At 41.7% G+C, this 20,896-nt stretch overlaps 1 pseudogene; it reads left to right on the top strand.

The window, feature by feature from the left end:
* LOC108636859 lies at positions 19,885–20,119 on the top strand (annotated as a pseudogene).

Below are 20,896 nucleotides of genomic sequence, written 5' to 3'. Positions count from 1 at the left end.
AACTTCATGAGATAAATTCCATAACTCTCCTCCTTTATCTATGAGGAACCTGAGTCACAGAGAAGTTAAGCACTTTGCCCTATGTTACGTATCTGGTGACGCCTAGGTGCCAAGTCTGTCCACCAACCCCACCTAGTGGTGCTGCTCCAAATAGCAGCGCCCGGATGAAACCCAGAATGAACATCAGTGCTAGGCAAACAGCAGGAGGTTGTTGATGATGATGATTATGTACTTAACAAAGCAATCAAAAGACATAGACTCTTTCTCCAGGCATGGGTGCTCACTATTTCACCAACTGCTCCATTCTGTGTTTGCTCTAATGTTAGAAAACTCTTCCTATGAAGAGATATAAGTACCTGCCCCCTGGCATCAGATCTGCTTTCTGAAGCTGCACAGGGTAAGTTTGCACTTAAGACATACCCTTAAATCCTTAAATGCAGATTTCATATGTTGAAATCCCTATGTGATGTTATTTAGATATGAAGCCTTTGGGGTTGATTAGGTCACGATGGTGGAGCTCTAATAAATGAGTCTAGTGCCCTTATAAGAAAAGACCAGAGAACTTTCTTGCTGCCTTTCCACCATATGAGGATACAATGAGAAGCCAGGTATCTGCAACCCAGAAGAGGGCCGTCACCTGAACTCAGCAGTGCTGGCACCCTGGACTTGACTTCCAGCCCCAAGAACGGCAAGAAATGAATTTCTATTGTTCAGAAGTCACCCAGTCTATGGTTTTGTTCTAACAGTCTGAACAAAGAGTTCAGTTCAGTTGCTCAGTAGTGTCTGACTCTTTGCAACCCCATAGAATGTAGCATACCAGGCCTCCCTGTCCATCACCAACTCCCAGAGTTTACTCAAACTCATGTCCATTGAGTCGGTGATGCCATCCAACCATGCCATCCTTTGTTGTCCCCTTCTCCTTCCACATTCAATCTTTCCCAGCATCAGAGTCTTTTCAAATGAGTCACTTCTTCACATCAGGTGGCCAAAATATGGGGTCAGCTTCAACATCAGTCCTTCCAATGAATATTCAGGTCTGATTTCCTTTAGGGTGGACTGGTTGGATCTCCTTGCAGTCCAAGGGACCCTCAAGAGTCTTCTCCAACACCACAGTTCAGAAGCATCAGTTCTTCGGTGCTCAGCTTTGTTTATAGTCCAGCTCTCAAATCAGACATGACTACTGGAAAAATCATAACTTTGACTAGATGGACCTTTGTTGTCTCTGCTTTTTAATATGCTGTCTAGGTTGGTCATAACTTTCCTTCCAAGGAACAAGTGTCTTTTAATTTCATGGCTGCAGTCACCATCTGCAGTGATTTTGAAGCCCCAAAATATAAAATCTGTCACTGTTTCCATTATTTCCCCATCTACTTGCCATGAAATGATGGGACCAGATCAGATGCCGTGGGACCAAATGCCACAATCTTAGTTTTCTGAATGTTGAGCTTTAAGCCAATTTTTTCACTCTCCTCTTTCGCTTTCATCAAGAGGCTCTTTAGTTCTTCTTTACTTTCTGCCATAAGGGTGGTGTCATCTGTATATCTGAGGTTATTGATATTTCTCCTGGCAATCCTGATTCCAGCTTGTGCTTCATCCAGTCCAGCATTTCTCATGATGTACTCTGTATATTTTAAATAAGCCAGGTGAAAATATACAGCCTTTTGCAATGGGACATTGCAAAAATTGACTAGTTCCTTAGTAGAACTGCTGCAGATATTGATTTTGATAGAGTGTGTCTGCCACCTACTGTAATTTTTGTGAATGACCAGCCAGCAAAGTTTTTTAAAGTCTTCATTGAATTTGTTATAACACTACATCTGTTCTATGTTTTGGCATTTTGGCCATGAGGCACGTGAGATCTTGGCTCCCTGACCAAAGATCAAATCTGTACCTCCTGCATTGGAAGGTGAAGTCATAATCACTGGACCACCAGGGAAGTCCTGCAGAATGCATCTTTTAAAGAGTAGAATAAGCCATGTCTCTTTCCCTCCATTAGTCTCCGATTCTGCTCAGAGTAAAACCTAAGACTATAAGAAGACCTACAAGGCGCTGTGTGATCTGGACTCTCAGGATGCCCCCACAACATCTCCCATCACTCCACTCCTTGCCCATCCTCCAGTATACCAGTCAGGCCCCTCCTCAGAGCCCTTTCTCTCTTTGGAATGCCTTTCTCCTAAACAGTTTCATCTTTCACTCCATGTTCTCAAATATCACCATCTCAGTGAGTCTTGGTGGTTACAGCCCAATCACCATCAGTCCTCTAGCCTCAACCTTACTTCAGTTTTCTCTTTAGCACTTAGCTTCATCTGACACTAGGTATTTTTTAAGGGTTGTTTTTGTTTGTGTCTCTTGTTATACACTTCCACATGCACACACAAACACACACAGAGGTTTTATTTGTTTGTTTTGCTTATTAAACTGCTTCACTAATTTCAAGGCAATGCCAAGGAATGCTCAAACTACCACACAATTGCACTCATCTCACATGCTAGTAAAGTAATGCTCAAAATTCTTCAAGCCAGGCTTCAGCAATACGTGAACCATGAACTTCCTCATGATCAAGCTGGTTTTAGAAAAGGTAGAGGAACCAGAGATCAAATTGCCAACATCCGCTGGATTATCAAAAAAGCAAGAGAGTTCCAGAAAAACATCTGTTTTTGCTTTATTGACTATGCCAAAGCCTTTGACTGTGTGGATCACAATAAACTACAGGAAATTCTTCAAGAGCTGGGAATACCAGACCACCTGACCTGCCTCTTGAGAAATCTGTATGCAGGTCAGGAAGCAACAGTTAGAACTGGACATGGAACAACAGACTGGTTCCAAATCGGGAAAGTAGTACATCAAGGCTGTATATTGTCACCCTGCTTATTTAACTTATATATGGAGTATATCAAGAGAAACCCTGGCCTGGATGAAACACCAGCTAGAATCAAGATTGCCAGGAGAAATACCAGTAACCTCAGATATGCAGATGACACCACCCTTACGGAAGAAACTGAAGAACTAAAGAGCCTCTTGATGAAAGTGAAAGAGGAGAGTTAAAAAGTTGGCTTAAAGCTCAACATTCAGAACACAAAGATCATGGCATCCGGTCCCATCACGTCATGGCAAATAGATGGGGAAAGAGTGGAAACAGTGGCAGACTTTGTTTGGGGGGGCTCCAAAATCACTGCAGGTGGTGACTGTAGCCATGAAATTAAAAGATGCTTACTCCTTGGAAGAAAAGTTATAACCAACCTAGACAGCATATTAAAAAGCAGAGACACGATGGTCGAGTTTGAGTGAACTCTGGGAGTTAGTGATGGACAGGGAGGCCTGGCATGCTGCGATTCATGGGGTCACAAAGAGTTGACACGACCAAGCGACTGAACTGAACTGAACTGAACTGGATATTCTCCCTATTCTGCCTCTCTAGCTTGGACTCTATTTCCTTTGGGAGTGGTGAATTCTTGATCTAGGATTTTGGAAAAACGTTCTATCAAACAATGAATTTAGGCATAATTTCATTCGAGAAGTTCCTAACTGATGTTTTGTCCTTCGTCTTACAAGAATCACTCTAGTAGGCTCATGCCAGTTTGATTGGATTAAAGGTACGTGGTTATGCCACACTGGACATGAAGGAATCTGTGTTTTGACTGGTGATAAATTGATAATCACCTAGCTGGCTAAGCCAGTCCACAGAGAGGCCTTTAATATTGTGAAACTTCAATAAAGTCGGCTGTCAATGCAAAAGAATAAAATAAAATAAAAAATAAAAAGCAGAGACATTACTTTGCCAACAAAGGTCCGTCTAGTCAAGGCTATTGTTTTTCCAATAGCCATGTATGGATGTGAGAGTTGGACTACAAAAAAGGCTGAGTGCCAAAGAATTGATGCTTTTGAACTGTGGTGTTGGAGAAGACTCTTGAGAGTCTCTTGGACTGCAAGGAGATCAAACCAGTCCATCCTGAAGGAGATCAGCCCTGGGATTTCTTTGGAGAGAATGATACTGAAGCTGAAACTCCAATACTTTGGCCACCTGATGCAAAGAGCTGACTCATTTGAAAAGACCCTGATGCTGGGAAAGATTGAAGGCTGGAGGAGATGGGGACAACAAGGGATGAGATGGTTGGATGGCATCACCAAATAAATGGAGATGAGTTTGAATAAACTCTGGGAGTTGGTGATGAACAGGGAAGCCTGGCATGCTGTGGTCCTGGCATGCTGAGAAGAATCAGACACAACTGAGCAACTGAACTGAACTGAACACTAATTTCATACTATGAAAAGAATATTTTTTCCTGTAACTGATGGACAGAAAGTTTAACACTGAGACACAACAATAATCAGTTAAAAACTAGTAAGTAGAAACACCAAAAGGTTTACAGAAAAGGATCAGTTCAGCTGCTCAGTTGTGCCAAACTCTTTGTGACCCCATGGACTGCAGCATGCCAGGCCTCCCACTCCATCACCAACTGCCGGAGCTTACTCAAACTCATGTCCATTGAGTTGATGGTGCCATCCAACCATATTATCCTCTGTGGTCGCCTTCTCCTCCTGCCTTCAGGTGGCCAAAATATTGGAGTTTCAGCTTCAGCATCAGTCCTTCCAATGAGCATTCAGGACTGATTTCCTTTAGGATTGACTGGTTGGATCTCCTTGCAGTCCAAGGGACTCTCAAAAGTCTTCTCCAAAACCACAGTTCAAAAGCATCAATTCTTCAGCATTCAGCTTTCTTTATAGTCCAACTCACACATCCATACATGACCATTGGAAAAACCATAGCCTTGACTAGGCAGACCTTTGTTGCCAAAGTAATGTCCCTGCTTTTTAATATGATGTCTAGGTTGGTCATAACTTTTCTTCCAAGGAGTAAGCATCTTTTAATTTCATGGCTGGAGGCGGCCCTAAGATGATGGAGGAATAGGACAGGGAGACACTTTCTCCCCCAGAAATTCATGAAAAGATCATTTGAACGCTGAGCAAATACCACAAAACAACTTCTGAATGCTGGCAGAGGACACCAGGCACCCAGAAAGGCAGCCCATTGTCTTCGAAAGGAGGTAGGACAAAATATAAGAGATAAAAATAGAGACAAAAGAGTTAGGGACAGAGAACTGTCCCAGGGAAGGAGTCTTAAAAGAAGTTTCCAAACACCAGGAGACCCTCTCACCGGAGGGTCTGTGGGGAGTTTTGGAATCTCAGAGGGCAACACAACTGGGAGGAAAAAATGAATAAATAAAACCCACAGATTACGGGTCCAACTACGACTCCTAATGGAGAAGTAGCCCAGACGCTCGCCTCCTCCACCAGCAAGCAGGGGCTGAACAGGGAGGTGGGGGCTGCACTTTTAGGGTAAGGACTGGGCCTGAATCCCCTGAGGCAATCTGAGGGAGCTAACATGAGATAGCAACCCAAACCGTGGGATAGCCACAGATGGGGGGAAAAAAAAAGAGAGAGGGAGGGAGAGAGTACTTTCCCGCAAAAAGCCCTAACCTAGCCTTAGGTTAGGAGATACTCCTCGTCCAAGGTAAGGAGCAGTGGCTGTGCTTTGCTGGAGCAGCCGTGAAGAGATACCCCACACCCAAAGTAAGAGAAACCCAAGCAAGATGGTAGATGTTGCAAGAGGGCATCAGAGGGCAGACACACTGAAACCATACTCACAGAAAACAAGTCAAGCTAATCACACTAGGACCACAGCCTTGTCTAACTCAGTGAAACCAAGCCATGCCCACGGGGCAACTCAAGCCGGGCGGGTCATGGTGGAGAGGTCTGACAGAATGTGGTTCACTGGAGAAGGGAATGGCAAACCACTTCAGTATTCTTGCCTTGAGAACCCCATGAACAGTATGAAAAAGCAAAATGATTTGATACTGAAAGAGGAACTCCCTAGGTCAGTACATGCCCAATATGCTACTGGAGATCAGTGGAGAAATAACTCCAGAAAGAATGACGGGATGAAGCCAAGCAAAAACAATACCCAGCTGTGGATGTGATGTGATAGAAGCAAGGTCCGATGCTGTAAAGAGCAATATTGCATAGGAACCTGGAATGTCAGGTCCATGAATCGAGGCAAATTGGAACTGGTCAAACAGGAGATGGCAAGAGTGAACGTTGACATTCTAGGAATCAGCGAACTAAAATAGACTGGAATGGGTGAATTTAACTCAGATGACCATGATATCTACTACTGTGGGCAGGAATCCCTCAGAAGAAATGGAGTAGCCATCATGGTCAACAAAAGAGTCCAAAATGGACTTGGATGCAATCTCGAAAACGACAGAATGACTCTGTTCGTCTCCAAGGCAAACCATTCAATATATCAGTTATCCAAGTCTATGCTCCAACCAGTAATGCTGAAGAAGCTGAAGTTGAACGGTCCTGTGAAGACCTACAAGACCTTTTAGAACTACACCCAAAAAAGATGTCCTTTTCATTACAGGGGACTGGAATGCAAAAGTAGGAAGTCAAGAAACACCTGGAGTAACAGGCAAATTTGGCCTTGGAATGCAGAATGAAGCAGGGCAAAGACTAATAGAGTTTTGCCAAGAAAATGCACTGGTCTTAGCAAACACCCTCTTCCAACAACACAAGAGAAGACTCTACCCATGGACATCACCAGATGGTCAACACCAAAATCAGATTGATTATATCCTTTGCAGCCAAAGATGGAGAAGCTCTATACGGTCAACAAAAACAAGACCAGGAGTGGACTGTGGCTCAGATCATGAACTCCTTATTACCAAATTCAGACTCAAATGAAGAAAGTAGGGAAAACCACTCGACCATTCAGGTATGACCTAAATCAAATCCCTTATGCCTATACAGTGGAAGTGAGAAATAGATTTAAGGGCCTAGATCTGATAGAGTGCCTGATGAACTATGGAATGAGGTTCATGACATTGTACAGAATACAGGGATCAAGACCCTCCCCATGGAAAAGAAATGCAAAAAAGCGAATGGCTGTCTGGGGAGGCCTTACAAATAGCTGTGAAAAGAAGAGAGGCAAAAAGCAAAGGAGAAAAGGAAAGATATAAGCGTCTGAATGCAGAGTTTCAAAGAATAGCAAGAAGAGATAAGAAAGCCTTCTTCAGCAATCAATGCAAAGAAATAGAGAAAAAGAACAGAATGGGAAAGACTAGAGATCTCTTCAAGAAAATTAGAGATACCAAGGGAACATTTCATGCAAAGATGGGCTCGAAAAAGGACGGAAATGGTCTGGACCTAACAGAAGCAGAAGATATTAAGAAGAGGTGGCAAGAATACACAGAAGAACTCTACAAAAAAGATCTTCATGACCAGATAATCATGATGGTGTGATCACTCATCTAGAGCCAGACATCCTGGAATGTGAAGTCAAGTGGGCCTTGGAAAGCATCACTACGAACCAAGCTAGTGTAGGTGATGGAATTCCAGCTGAGCTGCTTCAAATCCTGAAAGATGATGCTGTGAAAGTGCTGCACTCAATATGCCAGCAAATTTGGAAAACTCAGCAGTGGCCACAGGACTGGAAAAGGTCAGTTTTCATTCCAATCCCAAAGAAAGGCAACGCCAAAGAATACTCAAACTACCGCACAATTGCACTCATCTCACACGCTAGTAAAGTAATGCTCAAAATTCTCCAAGCCAGGCTTCAGCGATACGTGAACCATGAACTTCCTGATGTTCAAGCTGGTTTTAGAAAAGGTAGAGGAACCAGAGATCAAATTGCCAACATCTGCTGGATCATGGAAAAAGTGAGAGAGTTCCAGAAAAACATCTATTTCTGCTTTATTGACTATGCCAAATCCTTTGACTCTGTGGATCACAATAAACTGTGGAACATTCTGAAAGAGATGGGAATACCAGGCCACCTGACTTGCCTCTTGAGAAACCTGTATGCAGGTCAAGAAGCAGCTGTTAGAACTGGACATGGAACAACAGACTGGTTCCAAATAGGAAAAGGAGTACATCAAGGCTGTATATTGTCACCCTGCTTATTTAACTTCTATGCAGAGTACATCATGAGAAACGCTGGGCTGGAAGAAGCACAAGCTGAAATCAAGATTGCTGGAAGAAATATCACTAACCTCACATATGCAGATGACACCACCCTTATGGCAGAAAGTGAAGAGGAACTAGAAAGCCTCTTGATGAAAGTGAAAGAGGAGAGTGAAAAAGTTGGCCTAAAGCTCAACATTAAGAAAACGAAGATCATGGCATCTGGTCCCATCACTTCATGGGAAATAGATGGGGAAACAGTGGAAACAGTGTCAGACTTTATATTTTGGGGCTCCAAAATCACTGCAGATGGTGACTGCAGCCATGAAATTAAAAGATGCTTACTCCTTGGAAGAAAAGTTATGAGCAACCTAGACAGTATATTCAAAAGCAGAGACATTACTTTGCCGACTAAGGTCCATCTAGTCAAGGCTATGGTTTTTCCTGTGATCATGTATGGATGCGAGAGTTGAACTGTGAAGAAGGCTAAGCGCCGAAGAATTGATGCTTTTGAGCTGTGGTGTTGGAGAAGACTCTTGAGAGTCCCTTGGACTGCAAAGAGTCCAATCAGTCCATTCTGAAGGAGATCAGCCCTGCGATTTCTTTGGAAGGAATGATGCTAAAGCTGAAACTCCAGTACTTTGGCCACTTCATGCAAAGAGTTGACTTATTGGAAAGACTCTGATGCTGGGAGAGATTGGGGGCAGGAGGAGAAGGGGACGACAGAGGATGGGATGGCTGGATGGCATCACTGACTTGATGGACGTGAGTCTGAGTGAACTCTGGGAGTTGGTGATGGACAGGAAGGCCTGGCGTGCTGTGATTTATGTGGTCGCAAAGAGTCGGACACGACTGAGCGACTGAACTGAAGTGAACTGAAGGCACTGCCCGGCCCAACCACATTACAAAGGACTGAGCAAATACCAGAGGAGAGTTATCAGGCAGCGGACCGGCCCATCCCCCGCCAGAGGCAGGGAGGCAGGCAGGTGCCAGCCAGAGCTGGAAGGAAAGGGGCAAACTCGGCTCCAGAGATGGCATCCCCTACCAAACTGCGAGCAGGCTCTCAGTCGCTAACCAAGTCTTCGTGGGATCCTGGACGGTTGACATCCGTCAGGAAGGTCGCAGTCAGAGATCAGCTCCCCAGAAGAGACACACGGCACACCTGAGACGCAGCTGCGCACCCAGGAAACCAAGTGGCTGGGACGGGGAGGGGATAAGACGCACCTCACCTGGGGAGTGTGCGCTCGCCAAGCACCTGGTCGCCTGAGCTGCTCTGGCCTGGGAAGAGCACAAAATGCAGGCCCAACTGAGTCTGTCCCTTTGTGGAGCACCCGAGAACCTGAACCTGAACAGCATAGATCTGGGAAGTACACGCAACGCAGGGCCGCCTCAGACAGTTCCCAGCAGACCAACCTGAGGCCTAAGCAGTGTAGACCAGGAAACTCAAATGCCATGAGTGGGGGCAAATCCAGTGTGACCCAGACTGTGAGCACTCCCCACATACGCAAGTGATAATTGTATGCAGGGTTCCTCCCTCCTCACAGCACAATTGAACAAGTGAGCCTAAATAAATGACCACATTTGCCCTCTTGATACTGAAGAGGCTTGCAAACAGAGGAAGCCAAAATAAACAAAGAAGAGGGAACAGCTCTGGAAGTGACAGGTGCAACAGATTAAAACCCTGTAGTTAACACTGACTACATTGGAAGGGACCTATAGACCTTGAGAAGAAGTAAAAGGTGAAACAAGGAACTATCTGAAAATGAACTAACCACACACTGTCCTCAACATCTCCAGAGAAATTCCTAGATATATTTTACAATTATCATTTTTTAATTTATTTTTAATTTTTTTAATTTTTAATTTCTTTATTAATCCTTTCATTTTCATTTTTAAAACCTACTATTACCTTGAGAAAAAGGACCCTATTTTTAAAGGAAATTTCATATTTTTTATATAACTTTTGTGACTTTGTTTTTTTTTAATATTGTATTTTTGAATGTCTAACCTCTACTCTAGATTTCTAAACCTTGCTTTTTTGGTATTTGTTATCAATTTTGTACTTTTAGGAATCCAATCTTCAGGACCCATTTTATTGCTCTCTCCCCTTTTGACTCTCATTTTTCTCCCTCAGGTCACCTCTATCTCCTCCCTCCCCCTTCTCTTCTCTACTTAACTCTATGTTTTTGTGTCTTTGTGTCTTTGGGTGTTCCAGGCTGTGGAGAAAACTTAGGGAACTGATTACAGGCTAGATTGGTCTCTCTCCTTTTGATTCTCCCTCCTCTTCTCCTGGTCACCTCTATCTCCTTCCTCCCTTTTCTTTTCTCTATGGAACTCCATGAACCTCTCTGAGTGTTCCAGACTGTGGAGAGCAAATAGGAAATTGATTACTGCCTAGACTGCTCTCTCCCCTTTTGACTCCACTTCTTCTTCTCCTGGTCAGCTCTATCTCCCTCCTCCCTCTTCTCTTCTTCATGTAACTCTGTGAACCTCTCTGGGTGTCCCTCACTGTGGAGAATCGTTTCATCATTAACCTAGATGTTTTGTCATCGGTGCTGTATGGATGGAGAAGTCTTGATGCTACTACAAGAACCAGACTGAAAGCCAGAGGCAGGAGGCCTAAAACCAAAACTTGAGAGCACCAGAAATCTGACTCCAGGGACCATTAATCAACAGAAGCTCATCCAAAAGCCTCCATATATACACTGAAACCAAGCTCCACCCAAGAGCCAACAAGTTTCAGAGCCAGACATACCAAGCTAATTCTCCAATAAAGCGGGAACATAACCCTAAGCACAAAAATACAGGTGGCCAAAAGTCACACCAAACCCAGAGACACCTCAGAACTCACTACTGGACACTTCACTACACTCCAGAGAGAAGAGATCCAGCTCCACCCACCAGAACACCAACTCAAGCTTCCCTAACCAGGAAACCTTGACAAGCCACTCATCCAACCCCACCCACAGGGAGGAGCCTCCACAATAAAGAGGAACCACAAACTTCCAGCATACAGAAAGGCCACCCAAACACAGTAACCTAAACAAGATGAAAAGGCAGAGAAATATGCAGCAGGTAAAGGAACAGGATAAAAGCCCACTAAACCAAACAAAAGAGGAGGAGATAGGGAGTCAAACTGAAAAAGAATTCAGAATAATGATAGTAAAAATGATCCAAAATTTTGAGAACAAAATGGGGTTACAGATAAATAGTCTGGAGACAAGGATTGAGAAGGTGCAAGAAAAGTTTAACAAGGACCTAGAAGAAATAAAAAAGAGTCAGTATATAATGAATAATGCAATAGCTGAGATCAAAAGCACTCTGGAGAGAAGCAACAGTAGAATAACTGAGGCAGAAGATAGGACAAGTGAGGTGTAAGATAGAAAGGTGGAAATAAATGAAACAGAGAGGAGAAAAAGAATTAAATGAGGATAACCTCAGAGACCTCTGGGACAATGTCAAACACCCCAACATTCAAGTCATAGGAGTCACAGAAGAAGAAGACAAAAAGAAAGACCATGAGAAAATCCTTGAGGAGATAATAGTTGAAAACTTCCCTAAAATGAGGAAGGAAATAGCCACCCAAGTCCAAGAAACCCAGAGAGTCCCAAACAGGATAAACCAAGGTGAAACACCCCAAGACACATATTAATCAAATTAACAAAGATCAAACACAAAGAACAAATATTAAAACCAGCAAGGGAAAAACAACAATTAACCCACAAGGGGATCCCCATAAGAATAAAATCTGATCTTTCAATAGAAACCCTTTAGGCCAGAAAGGAATGGCAGGGCATACTTAAAGTGATGAAAGAGAAAAACCTACAACACAGATTACTGTACCCAGCAAGGATCTCATTCAAATATGAAGGGAAAAATCAAAAGCTTTACAGATAAGCAAAAGCTGAGAGAATTCAACACCACCAAACCAGCTCTCCAACAAATGCTAAAGGATCTTCTGTAGACAGGAAACACAGAAAAGGATTAAGGCAGCAAAGTAAATGGCAATTGGGATTATACTTATCAATAATTACTTTAAATGTAAATGGGTTGAATTCCCCAAGCAAAAGATAAAGACCTGCTGAATGGATAAAAAAACAAGACCCCTATATATGCTGTCTACAAGAGACCCACCTCAAACCTAGGGACACATACAGACTGAAAGTTAAGGGATGGAAAAAGATATTTCACACAAATGGAGACCATAAGAAAGCAGGAGTAGCAATACTTATGTCAGATAAAATAGGCTTTGATATAAAGGCAGTGAAAAGAGACAAAGAAGGACACTACATACTGATCAAAGGATCAATCTGAGAAGATATAGCAATTATAAATTTATATGCACCCAACATAGGAGCACTGTAATATGTAAGCCAAATGCTAACAAATATGAAAGGGGAAATTAACAGTAACACAATAACAGCAGGAGACTTTAATACCCCACTCACACCTATGGATAGATCAACTAAACAGAAAATTAGCAAGGAAACACAAATTTTAATGATAAAATGGACCAGTTAGACCTAATTGATATCTATAGGACATTTCACCCTAAAGCAATGAATTTCACCTTTTTCTCAAGTGCACATGGAACCTTCTCCAGGATAGAACACATCATGGGCCATAAATCTAGCCTTGGTAAATTCAAAACAATCAAAATCACCTTGAGCATCTTTTCTGATCGTAATGTGGTAAGATTTGATGTCAACTACAGGAAAAAAATATATGAAAAATACAAACATATGGAAGCTAAACAACACACTTCTGAATAACCAACAAATCACAGAAGAAATCAAAATATGCATAAAGATGAATGAGAATGAAAACACAACAATCCAAAACCTATGAGATTCAGTAAAAGCAGTGCTAAGGGGAAGGTTCATAGCAATACAAGAAACAGGAGAGATATCAATAACCTAACTCTACACCTAAAACAACTAAAAAAGAAAGAAATTAAGAACCCCAGGGCTAGTAGAAGGAAAGAAATCACAAAAATTAGGGCAGAAATAAATGCAAAAGAAACAAAAAGAGAACGTAGCAAAAATAAACAAAGCTAAAAGCTGGTTCTTCAAGAAGATAAATAAAATAGACAAACCATTAGCCAGACTCATCAAGAAACAAAGGGAGAAGAATCAAATCAACAAAATTAGAAATGAAAATGGAGAAATCACAACAGACAACACAGAAATACAAAGGATCATAAGAGACTACTGTCAGCAGAGACATTACTTTGCCAACAAAGGTCCATCTAGTCAAGGCTATAGTTTTTCCTGTGGCCATGTATGGATGTGAGAGTTGGACTATGAAGAAAGCTGAGCACCGAAGAATTGATGTTTTTGAACTGTGGTGTTGGAGAAGACTCTTGAGAGTCCCTTGGACTGCAAGGAGATCCAACCAGTCCATTCTGAAGGAGATCAGCCCTGGGTGTTCTTTGGAAGGAATGATGCTAAAGCTGAAACTCCAGTACTTTGGCCACCTCATGCGAAGAGTTGACTCATTGGAAAAGACTCTGATGCTGGGAGGGATTGGGGACAGGAGGAGAAAGGGACGACAGAGGATGAGATGGCTGGATGCATCACTGACTCGATGGACATGAGTCTGAGTGAACTCCAGGAGCTGGTGATGGACAGGGAGGCCTGGCGTGCTGCGATTCATGGGGTCGCAAAGAGTCAGACACGACTGAGTGACTGAACTGAACTGAACTGAACTGATCAGCAACTATGTGCCAGTAAAATGGACAACTTGGAAGAAATGGACAAATGCTTAGAAAAGTATAACTTTCCAAAACTGAGCCAGGAAGAAATAGAAAATCTTAACAGACCCATCACAAGCACAGATCTTGAAACCATAATCAGAAATCTTCTAACAAACAAAAGCCCAGGATCACATGGCTTCACAGCTGAATTCTACCAAAAATTTAGAGAAGGGCTAACATCTATCCTACTCAAACTCTTCCAGAAAATTGCAGAGGAAGGTAAACTTCCAAACTCATTCTATGAGGCTATCATAATCCTAATACCAAAACCAAACAAAGATGCCACCAAAAAAGAAAACTACAGGCCAATATCACTGATGAACATAGATACAAAAATCCTTAACAAAATTCTAGCAAACAGAATCCAACAATATATTAAAAAGATCATACACCATGACCAAGTGGGCTTTATCCCAGAGATGCAAGGATTCTTCAATATTTGCAAATCAATCAATGTGATATACCACATTAACAAATTAAAAGATTAAAATCATATGATTATCTCAATAGATGCAGAGAAAGCCTTTGACAAAATTCAACATCCATTTATGATTTTAAAAAAAAAAACCCTTCAGAAAGCAGGCATAGAAGGAACATACCTCAACATAATAAAAATCATATATGATAAACCCACAGCAAACATCCTCAATAGTGAAAAATAGAAAGCATTTCCCCTAAAGTCAGGAACAAGAGAGGGATGCCCACTCTCACCACTACTATTCAGCATAGTTTTGGAAGTTTTGGCCACCAGCAATCAGAGCAGAAAAAGAAGTAAAAGGAATCCAGATTGGAAAAGAAGAAAGTAAAACTCTCGCTGTGTGCCAGATGACATGATCCTCTACATAGAAAACCCTAAAGACTCCACCAGAAAATTACTAGAGCTAATTAATGAATACAGTAAAGTTGCAGGATATAAAATCAAACACAGAAAAAATCCCTTGCATTCCTATATACTAACAATGAGAAAACCCAAAGAGAAATTAAGGAAACAATCCCATTCAACCATTGCAAACAAAAAAGAATAAAATGCTAGGAATACAGCTACCTAAAGAAACAGAAGACCTACATATAGAAAACTATAAAACACTGATGAAAGAAATCAAAGATGACACAAATAGATGGAGAAATATATCATGTTTGTGGGTCAGAAGAATCAATATAGTGAAAATGAGTGTACTACCAAAGCAATCTTATAGATTCAATGCAATCCCTATCAAGCTACCAACGATATTTTTCAGAGAATTAGAACAAATAATTTCACAATTTGTATGGAATTAAAAAAAAAAAAAAAAAAAAAAAAAAAACCTCAAATAGCCAAAACAATCCTGAAAAAGAAGAATGGAACTGGAGGAATCAACCTGCCTGACTTCAGGCTATACTACATAGCAATAGTCATCAAGACAGTATGTTACTGGCACAAAGACAGAAACATAGATCAATGGAACAAAACAAAAAGCCCAGAGATAAATCCACATACCTCTCTTTACCGTATCTTTGACAAAGGAGGCAAGAATATACAGTGGAGAAAAGACAATCTCTTTCACAAGTGGTGCTGGGGAAAAACTGATCAACCACTTGTAAAAGAATGAAAACTAGAACACTTTCTAACACCATACACAAAAATAAATTCAAAATAGATTAAAGATCTAAATGTAAGACCAGAAACCATAAAATTCCTAGAGGAAAATATAGGGAAAACACTCTCTGACATAAATCACAGCAGGATCCTTTATGACTCACCTCCCAGAATATTGAAATAAAAGCAAAAATAAACGAATGGGACCTAATTAAACTTAAAAGCTTCTGCATAACAAAGGAAACTAAGGGCAAGGTGAAAAGACAGCCTTCAGAACGGGAGAAAATAATAGCAAATGAAGCAACTGACAAAGGGTTAATCTCAAAAATATACAAGCAACTCCTGCAGTTCAATTCCAGAAAAATAAGTGACCCAATCAAACAATGGGCCAAAGAACTAAACAGACATTTATCCAAAGAAGACATACAGATGGCTAACAAACACATGAAAAGTTGCTCAACATCGCTCATTATCAGAGAAATGCAAATCAAAACCACAAATGAGGTACCACCTCACACAGGTCAGAATGTCTGCTATCAAAAAGCCTACAAACAATAAATGCTGGAGAGGGTACAGAGAAAAAAGGAACCCTCTTACACTGTTGGTGGAATGCAAACTAATACAGCCACTGTGGAGAACAGTGTGGAGATTCCCCCCAGCTTGAATTGCTTCAGGCTTCTGGCCTGGCCCCGCTCCTAAATGACATGATTCCTTTCTACTCTGCACAGAGGGCCTGGTTCCCTCCTTCATTCTCATCCCAGGCATTTTCCATGTTGAGATTTTTCACTACTGTTCCTCTTTGGACACCGTCCGACTGTCTCCCCCTCCTCCCAATTGGCCCAAGACATTTAGATCACAGACTTGCTCCCCCTCTTTGGTGGCTGCCCCCACCCAGCAAGCCCTTGTGGCCACTGGGAGCAGGGATCAAGGAGAGAGTGAGCAAGTTAGGGTCTACAGACACACACACACTCATGCACAGACTTTTGAATGAAGCTCCAGATGACTATAGATTGGTTTATTTTGTTCATGGCTATATCCACAGGCTCTAGAACACAGAGCAGAGCACATAGTAGATGCTCAATTAATGTCTGTGGAATGATGGTCATAATAAATGAATATCTTACCCAGTTTTTTCTAAAAGTGTGGTTTACAGACACTCTCTAAGTCACCTGGCTTTGGTATTGTACACTAAACAATTATGCGCAACCTTAAAGTTGAAAGTTATGTTATGCTTGACAGGAATTCTTAGGACTTCAAGCCCAGAAGGCAGCATCTCAAATAACCCTGAGAGAATTATTCCAAAGAGGTGAGCGGAAGCCAGGATATATAGGAGTTTTGCAAGAAAGGGCAGAAGTTTGAACATCAAAAGATTATTGTTAATTAAAGACAACCAAATATGTCAAGTTAAGGAATTTGGTGCTTTTCTATGCATGGGAAGATACAAGAGTCTAGATACTGAAATCATTCCTTTGAAGTGCACCTCAGCTCTCTGGGGCCAGGCGCCTGTGTTTTCATATCTCGAGTTTCCTCAGGGCTTGCCACGGAGAGTGGCTGCAATCTGTTCTTTGTCTCCTTCCTGAGTACCTTCAGGGCTCACTAGCTTACCACAGCTGGTGGCTACAATCACTGATCAGTGGCTACAATCAGTTCAGTTCAGTTCAGTTGTTCAGTCGTGTGCAACTCTTTGCGACCCCATGAATCGCAGCACGCCTCCCTGTCCATCACCAACTCCCGGAGTTCACCCAGATTCACGTCCATTGAGTCAGTGATGCCATCCAGCCATCTCATCCTCTGTCATCCCCTTCTCCTCCTGCCCCCAATCCCTCCCAGCATCAGAGTCTTTTCCAATGAGTCAACTCTTCACATGAGGTGGCCAAAGTACTGGAGTTTCAGCTTTAGCATCATTCCTTCAAAAGAAATCCCAGGGCTGACCTCCTTCAGAATGGGCTGGTTGGATCTCCTTGCAGTCCAAGGGACTCCCAAGAGCCTTCTCCAACACCACAGTTCAAAGGCATCAATTCTTCGGTGCTCAGCCTTCTTCACAGTCCAACTCTCACATCCATACATGACCACAGGAAAAACCATAGCCTTGACTAGATGGACCTTAGTCGGCAAAGTAATGTCTCTGCTTTTGATTGTGCTATCTAGGTTGGTCATAACTTTTCTTCCAAGGAGTAAGCGTCTTTTAATTTCTTGGCTGCAGTCACCATCTGCAGTGATTTTGGAGCCCCAAAATATAAAGTCTGACACTGTTTCCACTGTTTCCCCATCTATTTCCCATGAAGTGATGGGACCAGATGCCATGATCTTCGTTTTCTTAATGTTGAGCTTTAGGCCAACTTTTTCACTCTCCTCTTTCACTTTCATCAAGAGGCTTTTTAGTTCCTCTTCACTTTCTGCCATAAGGGTGGTGTCATTTGCATATCTGAGATTATTGATATTTCTCCCAGAAATCTTGATTCCAGCTTGTGTTTCTTCCAGACCAGCATTTCTCATGATGTACTCTGTATATAAGTAAATAAGCAGGGTGACAATATACAGCCTTGATGTACTCCTTTTCCTATTTGGAACCAGTCTGTTGTTCCATGTCCAGTTCTAACTGTTGCTTCCTGACCTGCATACAGATTTCTCAAGAGTCAGGTCAGGTGGTCTGGTATTCCCATCTCTTTCAGAATTTTCCACAGTTCATTGTGATGCACACAGCCAAAGGCTTTGGCATAGTCAATAAAGCAGATATTGATGTTTTTCTGGAACTCTATTGCTTTTTCCATGATCCAGCGGATGTTGGAGACAAGAGATGGCAAGACATTCTAGGAATCAGCGAACTAAAATGGACTGGAATGGGTGAATTTAACTCAGATGACCGTTACATCTACTACTGCAGGCAGGAATCCCTCAGAAGAAATGGAGTAGCCATCCTGGTCAACAAAAGAGTCTGAAACGCAGTACTTGGATGCAGTCTCAAAAACGACAGAATGATCTCTGTTCATCTCCAAGGCAAACCATTCAATGTATTAGTTATCCAAGTCTATGCCCCAATCAGTAATACTGAAGAAGCTGAAGCTGAACGGTCCTATGAAGACCTACAAGACCTTTTAGAACTAACACACAAAAAAAGATGTCCTTTTCATTATAGGGGACTGGAATGCAAAGGTAGGAAATCAAGAAACACCTGGAGTAACAGGCAAATTTGGCCTTGGAATGCGGAATGAAGCAGGGCAAAGGCTAATAGAGTTTTGCCAAGAAAATGCACTGGTCATAGCAAACACCCTCTTCCAACAACACAAGAGAAGACTCTACACATGGACATCACCAGATGGTCAACACCAAAATCAGATTGATTATATTCTTTGCAGCCAAAGATGGAGAAGCTCTATACAGTCAACAAAAACATGATCAGAAGCTGACTGTGGCTCAGATCATGAACTCCTTATTACCAAATTCAGACTCAAATTGAAGAAAGTAGGGAAAACTGCTAGACCATTCAGGTATGACCTAAATCAAATTCCTTACAATTATACAGTGTTACTGATATGGCAGGCAATATTTTATTTTTCAATATGATTATAGAAGATTGCTGAGGGCCACCCCAGACCTCCTGAATTAAAAATTCTTATGTTGGGTCAGGAAATTTTCATCTACCTGGCACACTAAAGTTTGAGAACAGTTGATCCAGCCCAACCCAGTCATTTCACAAAAAGGGTATGATGGCCAAGATTATAGAGCTAACTTGCAGAAAATAAGGACTACAGCTATCATTCCATTCTTCTTTTTGGTGCAAATTATTTTCATTTGTACCATCCAAAATGGTGTTAAGTTCTTAGGAAGAACTTGAGGTTCCTATAAGGAGACCATACAACACTAATTAAAATATTTATTTCTGAAAAATAGTTGCAAAATGAAAAAAGAGAAAACCAAGAAATATGAAAAGTTCTAAAGATTATATAAAATTTTCAGGAAAATATAAATTTTAACAGTAGAATTTTTATCTTGTTCTTTTGATCCCGAATTTCTACTATTACATTTCCCTGCTCTAGTAAAGAGTAATAATTCATTTAAGTGATTTTTATTGAGTGCCACTAGGGGCTGTGTTCCAGAGCAACAATAACAAAAAAGACAAAGTTCCTGCCCTCATGAAGCAGCCACCAGGGGAATAGCCAAAACATAAAGATAAGAATGTAATTCAGAGAGTCCTTAGTGCTATGAAAGAGAAACAGAGCAAGTTACTGAGATGGAAGGCAACAAGATTGGGACGGAAAGAGCAGAGGGATGCTATTTTATATTAGGGTTCAGGAAAGCCTCAAAGAGAGGATGGTACCTGAAGAGAGACCTGGATGAAAGAAGGAAGGAAGGAAGAAGTCAAACGAAGGTCAAGTGCCCTGAGTCAGAAGCAGCAGACTGAGACAAAACTTCATATTCAGATGATTTATTAAGAAAATGTACTCCAGTGTTGATGAGAGTATGGATAAAAGAGAACCCTGTGCACTGTTGACAGGAATGTAAATTGGTGCAACCACTATAAAAAAAAAAAAAAAAACGCAGTGTGGAGTTTCCTCAAAATTTTAAAGTACACCTCCCACTGGACCAGGGGATGTGCTTCTACACTTGCTTTGGACCTCGGACCTTGCCTTTCTTCCAATTGGACCCCAACTGCTCCTGCCACCACTAGCGGCTCCTGCAGCTGTGCTGGCTCCTGCACATGCAAGGTCTGCAGATGCCCCTCCTGCAAGAAGAGCTGCTGTTCCTACTGCCCCGTGGACTATGCCAAGTGTGCCCAGGGCTGCATCTGCAAAGGGGCCTCAGACAAGCGCAACTGCCACACCTGATACCTGGCAGAGCCTCCCCCAGTTGTCGATAGAGCAACCATGACAAATTTATATATATATATATATAGTTGTTGTTGTTGTTGTTGTTTTCACATAATCTGACCTGGTGCTACATTTCCTTTTTCTGTGAGACATGTGATTACCAGTAAATTTGTTGACCTCAAAAAAACATTTTTTTTGTAAGTAAAACTATCATATGATCCAGCAGTTCCACTTTTGGATAGTTATCTGAAGGAAATGAAATCACTTATCTTGAAAAGATATCTGTACTCCATATTCATTGCAGCGTTGTTTACAATATCTAAGATATAGAAACAACCTAAGTATTTATCAACAGGTGCATGGATTTAAAAAATGTGGTATAGGGACTTCTATGATGGTCCAGGGGCTGACCATGCCTCCAGTGTTGAAGGCCTGAGCTCAATCCCTGCTCAGGGAACTAGATCCTGCATGCCACAACTGAAGATGTTGCATGCCACAACAAAGATCCCATGTGCCTCAAGTAAGACCTGGTGCAACCAAATAAATTTTTTAAAAAATTTTTTTTAATTAAGAAAATGTTATATGTATGTGTACAATCAAATGTTATGAACTCATTTAAGAGGAAGGAAATCTTTCCATTTGCAACAACATGGATGACCCTGAGGGCATTATGCAAAGTGATTTGTCAGAATGAGAAAAAAATATACTGTATATTTCACTTGTATATGAAATCTAAAAAAAATAATAATAGATACAGAGAATAGATTGGTGGTTTCCAGAGGCAGGGGGTAGGAG

This window comes from Capra hircus, chromosome 10 (assembly GCF_001704415.2).
Source record: "Capra hircus breed San Clemente chromosome 10, ASM170441v1, whole genome shotgun sequence".
Classification (NCBI taxonomy): Eukaryota; Metazoa; Chordata; class Mammalia; order Artiodactyla; family Bovidae; genus Capra; species Capra hircus.
Note: the sequence above shows the minus strand (reverse complement) of the source record. Positions and strands in the feature narration are given on the sequence as shown.